This window comes from Osmerus eperlanus, chromosome 5, assembly GCF_963692335.1.
Source record: "Osmerus eperlanus chromosome 5, fOsmEpe2.1, whole genome shotgun sequence".
In the NCBI taxonomy this organism is placed as follows: domain Eukaryota; kingdom Metazoa; phylum Chordata; class Actinopteri; order Osmeriformes; family Osmeridae; genus Osmerus; species Osmerus eperlanus.
Genome location: NC_085022.1, coordinates 18,894,131 through 18,910,071, shown reverse-complemented (window position 1 = coordinate 18,910,071; position 15,941 = coordinate 18,894,131). Strand labels below are relative to the sequence as shown.

Genomic DNA, 15,941 nt, shown 5'->3' with positions numbered 1-15,941 from the left:
TCACCAGTAGGCTATCCATAACCTGTAGGCTATCTTAATATAGCCAAAAGGTTTCTTTGGGCGGATTTTTTCGGAAACGGATGGACGCAAGCTGACGTACGACTAAGCCAGGCTGTGTTGATGATTTTCAGCCCGACTGCAGTATTTTACTTTATGTACGTGTGTGTTTGTCTGCTGGGGCTCACTCTCACACCTCATTCCTCTTTCCCCCTCCCACTCTTGCGAAAGATCCCCTGCTTCCTTTCTCCCCCTGGGTGTCAGCGTGCTGCGTGTGTTGGGATAAGTATTGAGGAGGGCTTCCGAGCTGAACAGAACATCACTGATGTGAACACTGGAGTACAACGCTGACAATCTGCTGGTGAGTTTCCTTCTTTAGTTGTGCCCGTAGGCCTATCTATTTGATCTCAGATCAAAGATTTGTTTTGTGTTCTGGAATTAGACTGACAAAAATCACTATTTCATCTCGCATTGTTTGTTATCGTTCAGCGTGTTAATCCCCACAGTGCGATATGTACGGTGTGTGCAATTAGTTAGTAGTTAGTGAATGCTTTGTTATTGACTTTGATTAGTTAGATGTTTAAGGAGAGATGTTGGCATGCATGAGCTATACTGTGACATCACCTTTTAGTTAATCTGTAACTCCTGTCTCTGCCTGTCCCAATGACAGCGAGGAGGTTAAAAGATAACCAGTAACACAGTAATAGCAGTAGGATATAATAAGATCAGTCTACATCAGGATTTTACGCTGATGTTTCGTTGATGAAACGTTGTTTGAGGTTGGATAGATTAGTGTGTAGGCCAGTTGATGAAGGCGCAAAGAAACCGTGCTACAGGTGGTTCAAAATGAGATAATTGTTGTATGTGTTGCTGATTCTATGTTGCACACCAGCTTATATCATCCGATTGGCTTGCTCACCACCGCCCACACCAGAACCAGGGGATTCTAGAACAGCTCTGGAATCCATTTCTCTGTTCCTAATGAAAGTCTCAGCTTGCTGCTGGCTGTACCCAGGGATGTAATCAAAGTGGCAGAGCTATTCATCTGTGTTCCTTACATGTATTGCTAGTTTCACAGCCTTCTACTAAAACCAAGTTATCTGGGACCTCTCTGCCCAGCTGCTGAAATCAAACACTTTGTGATTGGCCTAATGAGCTCGAGTGACGTCCAGGTCATCCAATGGCACAATCCCATTGTCGGCCTCTGGGGATGAGTGGCAGAGGCTGTGAACTGTGGTAGAGGTTCTTTTGACATCGTCTGTCTGCATCTTGAGATGCTAATGATTTTAGTACGGACTGAGGGAGACAGAAAGGGGAAATGAGAGGGAGAGAGAGAGAGAGAGAGAGAGAGAGAGAGAGAGAGAGAGAGAGAGAGAGAGAGAGAGAGAGAGAGAGAGAGAGAGAGAGAGAGAGAGAGAGAGAATGAGAGACTAATGACTCTTTTTTGGTCATAGACATGCCAGCAGACAGCTTGTTAAAACTCTCAGCATATAAACAAGATGTTATTCAGGATATTTAGTGGCAACCCCATAAAGAAAATGTCAGGAATTAATTTGAGTCTAAGATGACAGCCCTTTAACAGAGGAGGAGAACTTTTAGACAAACAGATCAGTGAAGCTGGACAACACGCATGCTGTTGTATCATGGCTGAGCAGGGATTTGTTTTGTGACTGTAAAACTGTAGTCTAGTTCATATTTTTTAGAAATTCCTTTCAATAGCTTTAAGAGGATGTGTTTACTTACAGGACACTGCACAGAGTGGCACCTCAGATGCTGCTGAAATGGATTGATAGATTTTATGTTCTTTGCTCAATCGGAATCCAAATCAAATAACAACAAAAGAAGCCTTGCCTACTTTGATCATTAACCACAGACAAACATTTACAGAGGGACCCAATTTAGTCGTTGATTCATCAGACTAGTAATGTGATTTTTCTGGTGATTTGTGACACATCAGCTTCAGGCACATTCTAGAACACTGTGTCTCCTTTATCTCTCATTGGGTGAGATGTCCCTGGGGGAGTGGGGGCAAACAGACGTGAAGAATGATTGGCTGTCTGACCGAAACAGCCCATCAAGGACAAGTCCTGCACTTTAAAGTGAGTGCCGAACTCATCTGTCAATCTCAGCACCCCCTCCCCCCCTCCACATGTCAGTCACTGCTGCTCAGGGGCTGAAACAGGAACCCGAATGAGGAAGTCACATTAGGCTGTTCCACTGTGGGGTCAGTCAACTTGTGGTCAGTCACCCTGGGGGTTTGTGCTGTGTGTATGTTCACAGCGGCTCAGTGGAAGATTGGCAAATCTACAGTTCAAACCTGGATGGGGATTCTTCTCATAGTTGGATAATTTGCTACTTGAGGTATTTCTCACTATAAGAACATGTAATATCTTCCGATTTGCAAGAGTGCGTGCTGTTGTGTTGATTTCACCCATTTAAACAATGTAGTGTGCACATTGACTGAGGCGTCCTGTTTCTATACGACTAGGGTCATGCGACAGAGACCATAATTCACGCACAAAAGGAGTTTTTCTGGGCTCACTTCTGGTTTTGCCCTTCATTGTGTTTGCTGTGTTCAGGGCAGGCGCACAAATGAATCCTCATCTGAATAGTGGATTCATGATGCACCAGCACATATCAGACAACATCAGGCATGGTAGACTTTCAGGCATGCCTAGTGTCTAACATAGAAGATGTTTTTCTCTTTGTTTTTGGATCACATCATACATTTGTGTTCAGGATTTGGCATTTAGAAGTCAGAATTCGTAGTCAGCCCTTGACACCCCACACTGACACTATGGCCTCTGTATTCAACAGGTTACATGTTCTCCTGCGGTTTAACCTTATATGGCAAACAACACTGATGTTAGTCAACACATTCACAGTGTACAACCTTTACAAGCGTTTTTTGCTTTGGTTAGGTTTTCTGTTTGTTTTTCATTCCTAAGCAACAGGTATGTCTGATGCCATGTGCACGCGTGCTGTGCCACTGGGGTGGTCATCTCGACGCCTGAATGCTCTCCAGCTCACCCCTCCTTCTGTCATCATGGCTGTGTTAATGACAGTGTTGACTTTGCCAACGGCCTCCGTCTCTCTCTCTTTGTCTCTCTCCTTTCTCCGTCTTTCTTTCTTTCTTTGTCCCTCTCTCAGCCGTCCATCCTTCATATTCTGGAGTTGTAAACTATGACTACAGTAAGCTTTAACTCTTTTTCTCTCTCTTACACACACATAACTAGAACTGTACTGTACGTCTAAATTGTATCAACTAGGCTACTTCGCATATTAATGATATAAAGCTTGTGAACATTATATTTTAACACCATCTGCATTGTTTCCAGTTGTCATTTCAATCAATGCTTTTTATGTTGACCTCAATTTCATGATCATGGGGTGTAATTGAATAGTAGAACATTGATTGCTTACAACTAAAGATTGCATACATGTAGATCAATGTGGAACAAGCACCTATAATGTGTTTCATAAGTCAATTTGTGAATTAGTGCAACCCTTTCTGGTCTCAAATGGATTCCATAGATTTAACCCAGGGGAATGTGAGGTGAGGGGAAAAGGCTGTTCATTTGAGATTGCATGCTGTTGTTCTGGTGAATACTACAGAAACAATAGTATCAAATGCTTCCAATCAAAGCATTACAGTTGTTTTCTGATTTGCCTACTTGTTTATTGATTCAGATTGAATCAGGTCCCTTTACAGGACCCTGTATAGGCATGCTGTGAATGTAATAAATGTAATTAGCACAAATGAATCAGTCAGATACAAATATAAATTTGAGTCCCAAATAACCTTGGCTGTATTGAGATACTGACAGCCTACATACAGGGAGAAGATCTACCTGGGAAGTGTGATTAGTAAGAGAGAAGAGTTGGTAGAGAGAGTGGTATCCACTGATTCATGGTAAAGATGTGAGGTACTGCTGCCAATAGCAAAACCGTGTCCAAATGGAACACGTATGAGCAGAGGCAAAGTTTTGCATTGTGGAATTTGTTGTTATGACACAGTTTACTTAAAGAATAGAGGCTTAGGAGCCTGGTGTGTGGGCTGTCGTCAGGGCACGCTTACCCTGCTCCCGACACAGTCATTTAAATCAAGCTTTAGTCCTGCAAATTATCTTTGCACCCATGCTGCCTCCAACCACATGCATATTTATTACATTCTGTTTGAAATCATACAACAAGCCAGTAACATTGACGACAGCCCTCACTGTGGAAGGCTGACTGTTTTTTAATGTGCTAAACTAGCTTGTCAAGCTGAGACTCTCAATATTCTCATGTAGGTAATGTCCCCCCCCCCCCCCCCCCCTCCTTCCCCTTGCAGTCAGGTCCTTTATTACTAGCTCCTCGGCATCCACAGGGGACCACTCTCATCACCCTGGCTTCCATTACAATCAGGAAGAGCTGAAACATTCTTGTTTAGCAGGCAGGGCCCAGGCGGAAGGTTAACCTGTTGTTGACATGAACCGAGAGCTCAACAGCGTCCACGTCGCAGTGGGACTCCGAGCAGAAAGGCGCAGTCAGACATTGATTGAGGAGCTGCAGTTGACATGGCTGCCGCTACAGAACGGAGGGTTTCTTTCAGAAACTCACAGCTTGTGCTTCTCTGCGAGTCCCTGAAAGGGAAACGTTAGGCTCACTGCTTGGTGTCTCTTACCTTGGACAACACAAACAGGTGCTTGTTTGTAAAATAACAAGCAAACAAAACACACGTGGACACGTTCAAATAGGTACATTACATACAATAGAAGCCTACACAAACACACATACACATATGAACACACAGATACACACACATACCTGCATACACACACGAACGCACACATAAGAATGCACTCGTACAACCAAAACCATTTATGATGCAAGTCATCTCAAAATGATTACAAGACCATGGCGGGCAGATAGGGTTGTTACAGATTTAATATAAACAATATCAACAGTGCTTACCCATCTCAAATGGAAGATAATTACAAACTGAATGTGTTTTTGATTATCTCTAATACTCAAAAACTTAATGAAACGGTTGATAAAATTATAGCTTTGTTTGGATATAAAGAACAATTTTAAAAAGAGAGCAAAGTTCTCTTCTTTAAAGTTTTGCTTTCTTTGCAGAAAAACTACCCAAGTATGAGTACTCGTATCACATTACCAAGCAAACATTCAGCTGTGGGCCTCAAAACAGAAAAAAACAAAGGAAATCATTACATTTTAATGCAGAGAGAACAACTAGTCTTGTGGCCAAGTCAGCTAAAGAAAGGAAGAAAGCTCAGCCATTCTTCCTTTTCAGTCATACAGTGTGTGTTCGGCCATCCAATGCAATGGTCCAATGCAAAGCCCTGTATGTGTATGCGTGCCCACCATTAGGTAAACATGATCATTAGTCAGGGTTAGGCAGTGTCCTCCCTCCATCAGATCGGTCCTCTCCACAGCTCTCTCCGCACTGCTGTGAAGCCCCAGCCCTGCTGTCTCACAGGCGTCTGTGTGGCTGCAACTACAAGAAAATCTGGGGAGTAATGAGCGCTCTTCTGAGAGAAGGTGGATCTGGCCGATGCTCTGGTCTGGAGTGAAACTGTGTGTGTTTGTGTCTATGCGTGCGTGTCTGTGTGCCTTTTCTGTGACTGTGTGTGTGTGTGTGTGACTGTGTGTGTGTGTGTTTTCATCTTATTTAAAGTGATGCTGTTTGTGTTTTCCTAATCCCGTCTAGCACATGTCAAGCTCCAACACCTATCCTCTCCAGATGTTTTCCTCTCTGTCTATCTTATGACCTCAGTTAGCTGGAGAAGAGACACAGTTCAGTGTGTGTGTGTGTGTTTGTGTGTGTGAGAGAGAAAGAGAGAGAGAGAGAGAAAGAGAGAGAGAGAGAGAGAGAGAGAGAGAGAGAGAGAGAGAGAGAGAGAGAGAGAGAGAGAGAGAGAGAGAGAGAGAGAGAGAAAGAAAGAAAGAGAGAGGCTGTTGTCTCTTGGTCCTTGTGCAACATCCAGATCAGACAAGTCTGAGCCAAGGAAAAACGAACCATAAGATATTGCAGCATAATGACCAGCCAATGGGAATAGGAGACTTTCCCCTTGTTTGTCTGCAGTGGTTAGGTTGGTCTAGGCCGCAGCAGGACTTTTAGTATTCAAAGGGAGAGGCAGACGATGGCTCAGCACACACACACACACACACACACACATACACACACACACACACACACACACACACACACACACACACACACATGCACACACTTAAATGGATCTTTCAGTCTCTTCACTCTTACCATGCAGCAGCTTTTTAGGAGCAGCTCGACCCAGACAGAGTCCTCAGCACTTAGTGACCATAGTCCAATCTCCTCCACTGGCCACTGCACTGACACCTCGCTTGTCAGGACTGTTTTCTCCCTCACCTGCTCTCTCCAGGGTTTGTTCTTGTGTCACGTGTGCAACCGGCCGACACTCATGATCAACCGCTTCAGCCAGCTACGTTGAAAAGCTAGCAAATCAATGGCACAGACAGGTAATGCAGAGGAGTGAGTTTAACTAGTTCAACTTGGTTTGCATGAGTAAAACGTGGAAACGGTTGTCCGGACACTAGACGTACACAGAGGGTGGCTCTTGAGACACAGATTTAGATTCAATTCCCAATAGTGATGCAACCCATGGCCTCCAGTCCGGAAATGCCTCAGTAATCACAACAATTGTTTATCTTAGTCCAAAAACAACTAACACAATTACACTCATTAACACAGGCAATACTACAGACCACGCATGTGTGTGTCTGTTTATGATGTGTGTGCATTTACAAAAAACCTCATCAAATATTTGTTAAAAAGTTTAATGAGTATTGACAATGGAAATTATGTATGTTGACATCAGTATGATTGCATGTAGTGAATAGTTCAGAAATTGTTTTATTTGCTTGTTTTAATGCCAATAGAGATATAATTTTACAGGCTTTGGGCATCCATCACAAAGTCTTCTTGCCAAGCCATCTGGAGGAGCCTAATGGCTTGAGTCTACTTATAACCCTTATGTAGAGAGAAAAGTGTTTGAAGATTTCAGAGGAAACAGACAGACGGGGGGGGGGGGGGTGTAGTACAGACAGGAGGACTGTCAGACCGGAGGATCTGTTGTTGCTTCTCTGGATGTGATCTTGGCTGGAATCCTATGTTACCATAGCGACCTGGTGAAACTGTGCCAACGGAGAACAGATACTAGTGAGAGTGGAGGGAATGATAAAGGAAGAGTTGTGAATGAATCCCTCACCAGTCGGCTACCTTGAAGGAACCTGCTTCTTTCGCGTGCAGTGTTTGGTTTAATGTTGTGAACTGAACCGGGAGCAATCATGTTGCCCAAGTGCACAGAATATCAATAATGATGCGGACAAGCCTTGCAATTTTATGCAGCCTACAGTGCCTTGATATTAGTTGTTGAATCTAATGATGATAGAGAGATTTCCAGAATCAACCTTGCTGTGATGTAGATCTGGGCCTAATGTACATGTACAGTAGAGTTCCCCCACAGGCATGGCCTTTGTTATGTGTCTGGTAATTGGTAGTCTTTGATGCATTGAGCTGCTGAGCCCGTGGACTTTAATGAGCTTCTTCAGGGTTTATAGAGCAGCATTGAGATTCACACAGCGCTGTTGTGTCATTGCAAATGCAGGGGAGTGGTGGCTGAGCAGAAACACGCACTCACCCACGTGCACACGCACACACACACAAAGCTTTGAAAAACTAGCTGAAGACGGGCTTGTCTACATCTGTGACAACCCATAGTGGGATTATTCGGAACCAGGCGTCCATCTCTCAGAAGTGCAGGACTGAAAGATGGACGCCGAGCTAAAGGAGATTACTAAGCAACCATGGCCCCTCTTTCTCCCTCTTTCTTTATCTCTCTCCTTTGCTCTCTCAATTGTACTCCCCTCCTCCTTTTTCTTTTCTCCCTCTCTTACCCTTCCTCCCTGACCATTAGGAAGAGGGTTACATTCAGTATTACAATGGGAGGGCATATATATGAAAACATGTATGAAATGCAGCCAAGACATTGATAGGCAAATGGAGACAATTATTTTCCTGATTGGCTTGGCTTATCCAGCCTTGATGTTCCTGTCTCTGTAGACTCTTTACACACGTCAAGCCAAGACAAACACTCCTGAAGCACACCCTTTCATTTGCACAGAGTGTGTGTGTATGTGTGTATGTGGGGGGTGGGGTCATGGGGCCTGAGGATGGACAATTTATTTTCCCCAACCGCTGCACGGACACTTGTTTTGGCGTATCTGCTATCCACCTGTGTGCCTCTATCTGTCTGCTGCCTTGTCTGTCTTTGTATTTGTTGTGACCAGGTGGGCTCCAGCAGTTATTAAGTTATCATGTGTAGGCGCAGTGGTGACGGTGTGTGGGCTTTGGGGGGACCCTGTCTGTTCAGACAGAAACCGAGGGACCACGGGGGAAGGGAGAGATGCAGGACAGTTGGTTCAATATCTGTCTCTACAGTTCACTCTCTCTGGACCTACATGTTTGCCACCAGAATAGAAAGAGAGACCCCATTAGCCTTCCCTGTCACACTCTCTTGTTTGGAGGGGAGAAAAACCTCCATCTGGTGTTTTAGCTTTCCAACTCACACCATTTCAACTGATGTCATGGATTTTGTGTGTTTATAAATGTGTGTGGGTGAGAGTGTTAGTGTGTTTACATGTGCAAAGTGCATGTCTTCATCAGGCAGCCTGGGAAATAATGGTTTCCCAATCCCCACTGTCTCCTTGCCTCCTATACACTTTATGGTTTCCATAGTAACACGTCATGCACTGCTGGTCTGAGAGGCCCACTGTGGGTCAGCATGTGTGTGGCGTTGACAGTCTCCTGAAAGAGGTTGGCGTGTTTCTTGCCCTTGGCTTAAAGTGGTCTGCGATTGTGCATGCACTGTAGGCTACCTCTCTTTGTGATGTGATCTAGTGGGTTGTGGTGTGTGTGCGTGCGTGTGTCTGTGCAATAGTGAGAGCAGTCCTTGTGTGCTGTTCCCTCCCTCAATCTCCGGCTCTTTCTCCGTCCCCCGTCCCCCCCCCCCCTCAGAAATGCTGCTGTGTCTCCATGGTAACAAGAAGTCTTGGTTTTCTCTCCCGTGCCCCCTAAAACTCCACATCTACTTCAGAGGGTAAGTAAACAAAACACTTCTTTACTGACATACACCATGTATATGCAGCCTCGCCTGCACACTGATTCATGTCCTCCAGCCATCCTTCATGCTACAGATACTGTATACTTACTGTGAGTCGCTTTGGATAAGAGTGTCTGCTAAATGACTAAATGTATACGATCCTTCTCGAATTGCGTCGACCCAGTGCTTGGCTTTTGGTGTTTAGGCTCTGGTCACTGCGGAAACAAAGTCTTTATTTTATGACATGGTAATCCAAATATCTTGGGTCTGTTTTATTACTTAGTTAGTGCATCAGTAGGACCATCTTTCTTTTGTAAACTTATGTTTGGTGTTGCGGCCACACCCACAACACACAAACACACAGGGGGATGCTGTAGTAATACCTTTGCCGGTATTTGCATTGTGAACAACAATGCAGGCATATCACTAAACAGCATGGATGGGTATTTCACCTCTTTAACTGAGAGAGATAAATAAATAATCCAAGAGGATTAAACAAATGTTGTAAACCCTTGAAGCATCTCACGCCTGGCAAAACCCCAGTCACACACACATGCACAGACACGCAAACACACACACACATGCACACACACACATGCACAGACACACATGCACACACACTACAGAGGACAATGCATAACTGGCAGCTATTGTTTTCCAGGGTGAGTGTTTTTGTGTGTGTTAATTAACTAAACGAGGGTTCAGTCTAATGAGGCTAATGAGGGACTGTTTCGTTTGGATTTTTGTATGTCTTTTTGCTTTGAGGAGCAACAATAACACACTCACACACTGTCAATGTAGGCCTACAATAAAATCAAAGCACTGGCTTACATCGGAACATCAGTCTCTACATTGTAGTTACCTTGACTGCTAGCAAAATCATTTGTATATTTACCATACTATATAGGTACGTACTGCGATAGGCAGATAGCTAGTGAGAAAATCGAAGTAATTTGTGAAGGATTTCCGTTAAAACCCCCGGTTGGTTTCCATAAAACCAACCTTGCCTTGTCTACACTAATACGTATTTGTTTGAAAATGCTTAATTTTTTATCTCCGTTTTGGCTTTCCGCCTACACTGAGACTTTTTCAAAACGCACTCCAAAGTGGATACATTTGAAAACGCTGTTCGAAATCGATTACGCATTTTTAATCATGTGACGCAGTCATGTGACCCATTCAGTCCAAAACAAGATGGTGGATGACATATTGCAGTTGTTTTGGTCACCTTCCAGTTTGCCTCATCCTCCCCCAAAAAACTTTACTCATGCGCAGTACAGAGACCTACTCGTTTTCAGACATTTCAATGTGGATGAGTAACTTTTGAAAAACGCTTGAAAAAGTGCGTTTTGAACGAAAACTCAGTTTTCAAATGTATCCATATTAATGTAGACTTAGAAGTCCTCTCAGCTAATCAAGAATTATGTGTTGGAACAAATTATAAAGTTTATAAAGTCTCTTTCTGCAGTGACATTGATTTGAATGCCTACTGTTGATCCCTGCTTGTTTTTCATTTAGTTAATTTTGACGAGAAAATATTATTAATGAGTGAGATTGAAGTTGAAGATTGAAGTGAGTTAATGATGTATTACTGAAGAAGTTGAGACCTTTAGAGCTGATTAGTTGAATTGTAAATCAGGTTTAGTAATCATACAAATGGTAACCATAATCACAGTCTGTTAAATAGCTGATGATTAGGAAACTATCTGCCTTTCATTATTCAATCACCTCTCTCTCTCTCTCTCTCTCTCTCTCTCTCTCTCTCTCTCTCTCTCTCTCTCTCTCTCTCTCTCTCTCTCTCTCTCTCTCTCTCTCTCTCTCTCTCTCTCTCTCTCTCTCTCCCAGGGTCTGTGTAATCAACCACACACTGATACCACACTAATGAAAATAAAACACCTTTCAGGTGTGCACCTGTGTTTGTGTAAACGGATGTTTGTGTAACTTATGTGCTTGCTCATCAGCCTTCTGGTCAGAATGGCATAGCTGTTTTCGCTCTGGGTGGTAATTTGGTGTCATAAGCGTTCACCTGAACCTCCAGGCAGAGGCTTACATGCCCTGACTACTGAGTGGCAGGATGAAGGCCTGTCTGTATGAGGCCTGAGCTGCCTCACCTCCTCTGCCCGACCACTCTCTTTCATCTGAGTGCTGTTGATGGGCCGCTCGCTCCAGACAGCAGAGAGAACTGGACGCAGAGCCAGGAAGTGGATTGTTATCCTAGCTTCAAACAATAAGAGGTAACTGTGGCTTTTTGTTCTTTGGCCTCTAAGCGAAACCAGGATCACATTTAAGTGAATTCTCTGTAGGTGATTATGGGATAGTCTTAATGTGTACATAATGTGTAAAGTCCTTTGCAAGCCATAAATAGGACTCTGCTTGTAGGCTCTGGACAAAGTTGTTGATTTTGTGTTCCCAGGGCTCAGGGCCTTTGATTGTCACAACGGCTTTTCTTTGTATCTTTCTGTTTGATTAGTGTTCTGTGGAGACAGTGTTTTGCATGGACACACACACTGACCAAACCACTGATGTGGTTGAACCAAAGCAGCACACACACACACACAACACACACACACACACGAATGCACGCACGCACAGACACACACAGACACACATACACACACACACACACACACACACAGGTTGAGGCGAAATGAGGTCCCATTTATTCACTGCACCAGCTGTTCACACCAATCAAAATGTGGATCCTGTCACAAACAGGTGAAGCAGGTTAGTAGAAAGGAGACACTCAGTGTGACCTTCTTTGCATTCATTAAGTCAACCACCAAACTAATCAATATAATTCTCCAAATACGATAACTAAACTGACACGCCCGCTTTAGGTGGTTAAAGAACTGACTTTTACCTAAACCAAGAAGTTGCACAGCCTCTGTTTTCCACTACCACGACCTTCATTTTATCAGGCTGTCCCCTCAGCCAGCAGCACACACGTCTAGTCCAGGTCTGAGAGAACAAGTGATAGATTGCAAAGGGAAATCTAGTCTGAGTCAAAAGGTGACTTACGTGCAATGGATGACCGAAGATAGACTAAGCGTTTCTCCCTCCCTCTATATTTTTCATTCTCTCTCTCTACTTTATCACAGACTGTAATGTCCCCTAGTCTTTCACAGGTGACCTTCCACATTTGTCTGCACATCTATCTACATCTACTGTCTCAAGCCCTATCTGTTTCTCTGTATACCTCCCTCCCTCCCCTTTATTCCTTCACGCTTTCCATCTATATTTATCTATAGAGGGAGTCAGGTGGCTGAGCGGTTAGGGAAGCGGGCTAGTAATCTGAAGGTTGCCAGTTTGATTCCTGGCTGTGCCAAATGACGTTGTGTCCTTGGGCAAGGCACTTCACCCTACTTGCCTCGGGGAGAATGTCCCTGTACTTACTGTAAGTCGCTCTGGATAAGAGCGTCTGCTAAATGACTAAATGTAAATATTTCCCCCCTCATCACAGTGTTTTCTCTATCTTCCCATGTGTAGGTGATCTGTCTCTCGATCCCACCACTCCCATCCCTTGATCTTCCCTCCATCTTTTCCTCTCCAATTCCCCTACATCTGCATACTGGCCATCTTTCCTCTAAATTAACTCCCCCTGTCCACTCCTCCTCCCTCCTCTATCTATCTTTCCAGAGGGTGTTGGGTGAATATTGAGCTAAGTGAGGGGCCCCCTGGAATGTAATGTAATATGCTGGTTCCATCTTCACTGTGATGGATGCGCGGGAATCCTCTCGTTACCACACATGTTCAATTCTAATGAACTAGTCTGACAGGGCCCCCTCACCGCTAATCAATAGCTACCAGGGTTTTATCATTCACAGCGGCCTTCGGACTACATATATGTTGACAGATCAATACACCTGAGCCAACTGAATCAGTATCATGATCTACTGTCATTAAAGTCATATATTGTAGGGTAAACACAGCACACTGGTTTACCAACCAAACCACACATGAACAGTCAGAGGGTGAGACCGGGTTCACACTCTTGTCTAAGGCAGCTCTCAAATGGCCAACTCTCCTGGCAGTGGGTATTTGCCACCGAAGAAGCATTTTGCCACAGAGTAGGCGTCGCAAGCTACCGGCATATTAGGACGAGCTGTCGGATGTAGAGTGGCGCATTAGAGCACCAGCCACGTACTCAATTTTGATTATTCCACCTACATGGTGGAGCCGTTCTCACCGACTCATGGGTAAATTGCTTGAGAAAGATGCCAAATTCTTTCAATTTTGTGAGCGTTAGGCAATAGGGGAAGATGATACACCTGTGCCTTAGCTGTACCCCGGAGTGTCAGCTGGTACCACTGAGCTTTTCAGTTCCTTGTTCGCAGCCATAGTGTGTTTTGCAATGAAGTTCAGGACCTAATAACAGGTGTTCTTCTCTCATGCTTTTACTTTTGGTTCTAATAAATGGATACCCAGTTCATTATGGAAACGTTCTTAAGTAGCCCTGAGCTACTTACCCTAGAACCCGTGCCCTTTGTGCCCCGACATTAGCTACTGAAGGACCGCCACACTGTTCAGTCAGTCTGGAAGCCCCGCCTCCTCTCAACCCCCTGCTGAAGCCTGGGCCCTGGCTGAGCCCTGCCCTCTGAGCAGCACTCCAGGGAACAAGAGAGAGAGAGGGAGGGATGGATAAGGAAGCTTGAGGCCTTTCAGCCTCAGCCAGAGGCCCACTCAATCGGTACAGAGAGGAGAAGGCTTGTTTGTGAGGGCTTCCATGTGTTTAGGCGGACAAGCACCAGTCCAGTTTCCTCTGCATCCACACAGTCCCCCTCGTCCGCTGGTGCCAGCAGTAGTGGGCCAAACAGCCATCTGCTTCCACACTGTCACCCACTGGCTCGCCTGCCATCAGCTGCTAGCCACTGGCAAGCTTGCTTCTCTCCACATTTAAAGCTTAACTCAGAAACGTCATGTGCTAGCCAGAAGCCTATCATAGTTTCTACATTCAGTAGTCAGTAGTAGCATTGTATTCATTCATCAATCTGTTTTATCCTCAGCGACATAATCGGAAGACACTTTTATCCAAAGTGACAGTACAGTATGGTTGTAAACCTTAGAGAGTTTCCTAAACCATGGAAAACTATTGGAGCCTTTCCAGTACTACAGTTCCCAGTAAAAGGAACTAGCCTTACCCACTGGGTGGACAATAGAGCTGGCCAGGACACACACTGTGACATACAACACCTCTCAACAGCTGATGACATGACTCATTGCTTGTACTTTGTGACTTAGGTCGTCAGCTTTAAAATGCACAAACCTCCGCTGCCAACTGTGTTTATTTTGTGTTTAGATGCATTTCACAGAAACACCCACATCCATATATGCTCAAACGTAAGCACCTCACCATACAAACAAAATGATATTGGAGCTGTCTGTCTCTGCCTCTCTGCTCATAAAAGTGGAGAGTGAGAGGGGAGATGAGTGGATAAGTGAGTGGAGATAGTGGATGGAGAGAGACAGAGCCTTATTGCTGTGCCTGCGGTGAGCAGCGTGCTTGTTTAGTGGTGCTCCGCTTGTGCTGCTAGACTGGCAGGTCTCTCTTTCTCCATCTGAACTAATGGGAAGAAGATGAGCTGATGAAAGGCTTTGTGGAGGGGGAATGGATGCCCACTAGGACTCCAGTCCAACTTGGTCCAACAATTCCTGCTCCAACCTGTCTTGAGTGCACATCAATGGGGAGGAGATATAGAGAGGTGTGAGCTTTTTTTTATTATTTAGAAGCAGCGGGAGTCTTTCTCTCTCCCTGTAAATGGGTCAGTGCTATGCTTCTCTGTCTCTCTCTCTCTGTCTCTTTCTCTGTCTCTCTCTCTGTCTCTCTCTCTGTCTCTCTCTCTCTGTCTCTTTGTCTCTCTCTCTCTCTTGTATTCTCTCTCTCTCTCTCTTTACCGCCCCTTTTTCTTTATCTATCTATCTATCTATCTATCTATCTATCTATCCATCTCTCCATCTCTCTTTCTCTCCCTCTCTCCCTCTCTCTCTCTCTCTCTCTCTCTCTCTTCTCTCTCTCTCCATCTCTCTCTCTCTCTCTCTCTCTCTCTCTCTCTCTCTCTCTCTCTCTCTCTCTCTCCCCCTCTCCCCCTCTCTCCCTCTCTCCCTATCTTCCTCCCCTCCCCTCTCACCACGCTCCCTACTGATGGATGTCTCATTTGGCATTCCCTGTGAGTACAGGCTTGTTACCGTCTTCCTTGGGAGTGGGCTGGAGTTTGACATGTAGACTTGGATGACTCCAACAGCGTTGTACATCAATTGTCACACACGTGCCAACAGCCAGACAGCAGCACATCACAGGAAGATAAGCTTCCACTGTACCTCACTTCACTCCCCCACCCTCTCCCTTTTCTCTCTCTCTCTCTCTCTCTCTCTCTCTCTCTCTCTCTCTCTCTCTCTCTCTCTCTCTCTCCTCTCTCTCTCTCTCTCTCTCTCTCTCTCTCTCTCTCTCTCTCTCTCTCTCTCTCTCTCTCCCTCCCTCCCTCTCTCCATATTGCTTTCAATCTTTGTCTCACCCTCCCGAGTTTTCTCCCTCCTTTCTCACACATTCTCTCTCTGAAGATTTAGACTGATGAACTCGGGTTATCATGGGGGCTGTCACTAGACTCAGCCTTATTTGATTCTAATGTGATTAGCCTCCATCTGTGTGCTAGCAGCATGGAGGACCTGGGCGGGTGTTTGTTTTCAGTCAAATGTGGATCAGAGGGTAAAAATCCTGATTGAGGATTATCGATCAGGCTTAACCGAGGGCTTCATTTGTCCAATGTCGTCCTCATGCACCTCTTCGTATGGGTTCCCTATGGG

At 44.8% G+C, this 15,941-nt stretch overlaps 1 protein-coding gene across 1 annotated transcript in view; it reads left to right on the top strand.

Moving 5' to 3' along the window:
* The first annotated feature begins 2,258 nt into the window (after positions 1 to 2,258).
* Positions 2,259 to 15,941, top strand: part of shank3a (SH3 and multiple ankyrin repeat domains 3a) — a 113,547-nt gene continuing 99,864 nt past the window's right edge. Inside the window, 2 exon segments of the mRNA XM_062460829.1 lie at positions 2,259 to 2,358; positions 9,059 to 9,140. The gene's annotated coding sequence lies outside the window, so the exon portion shown is untranslated.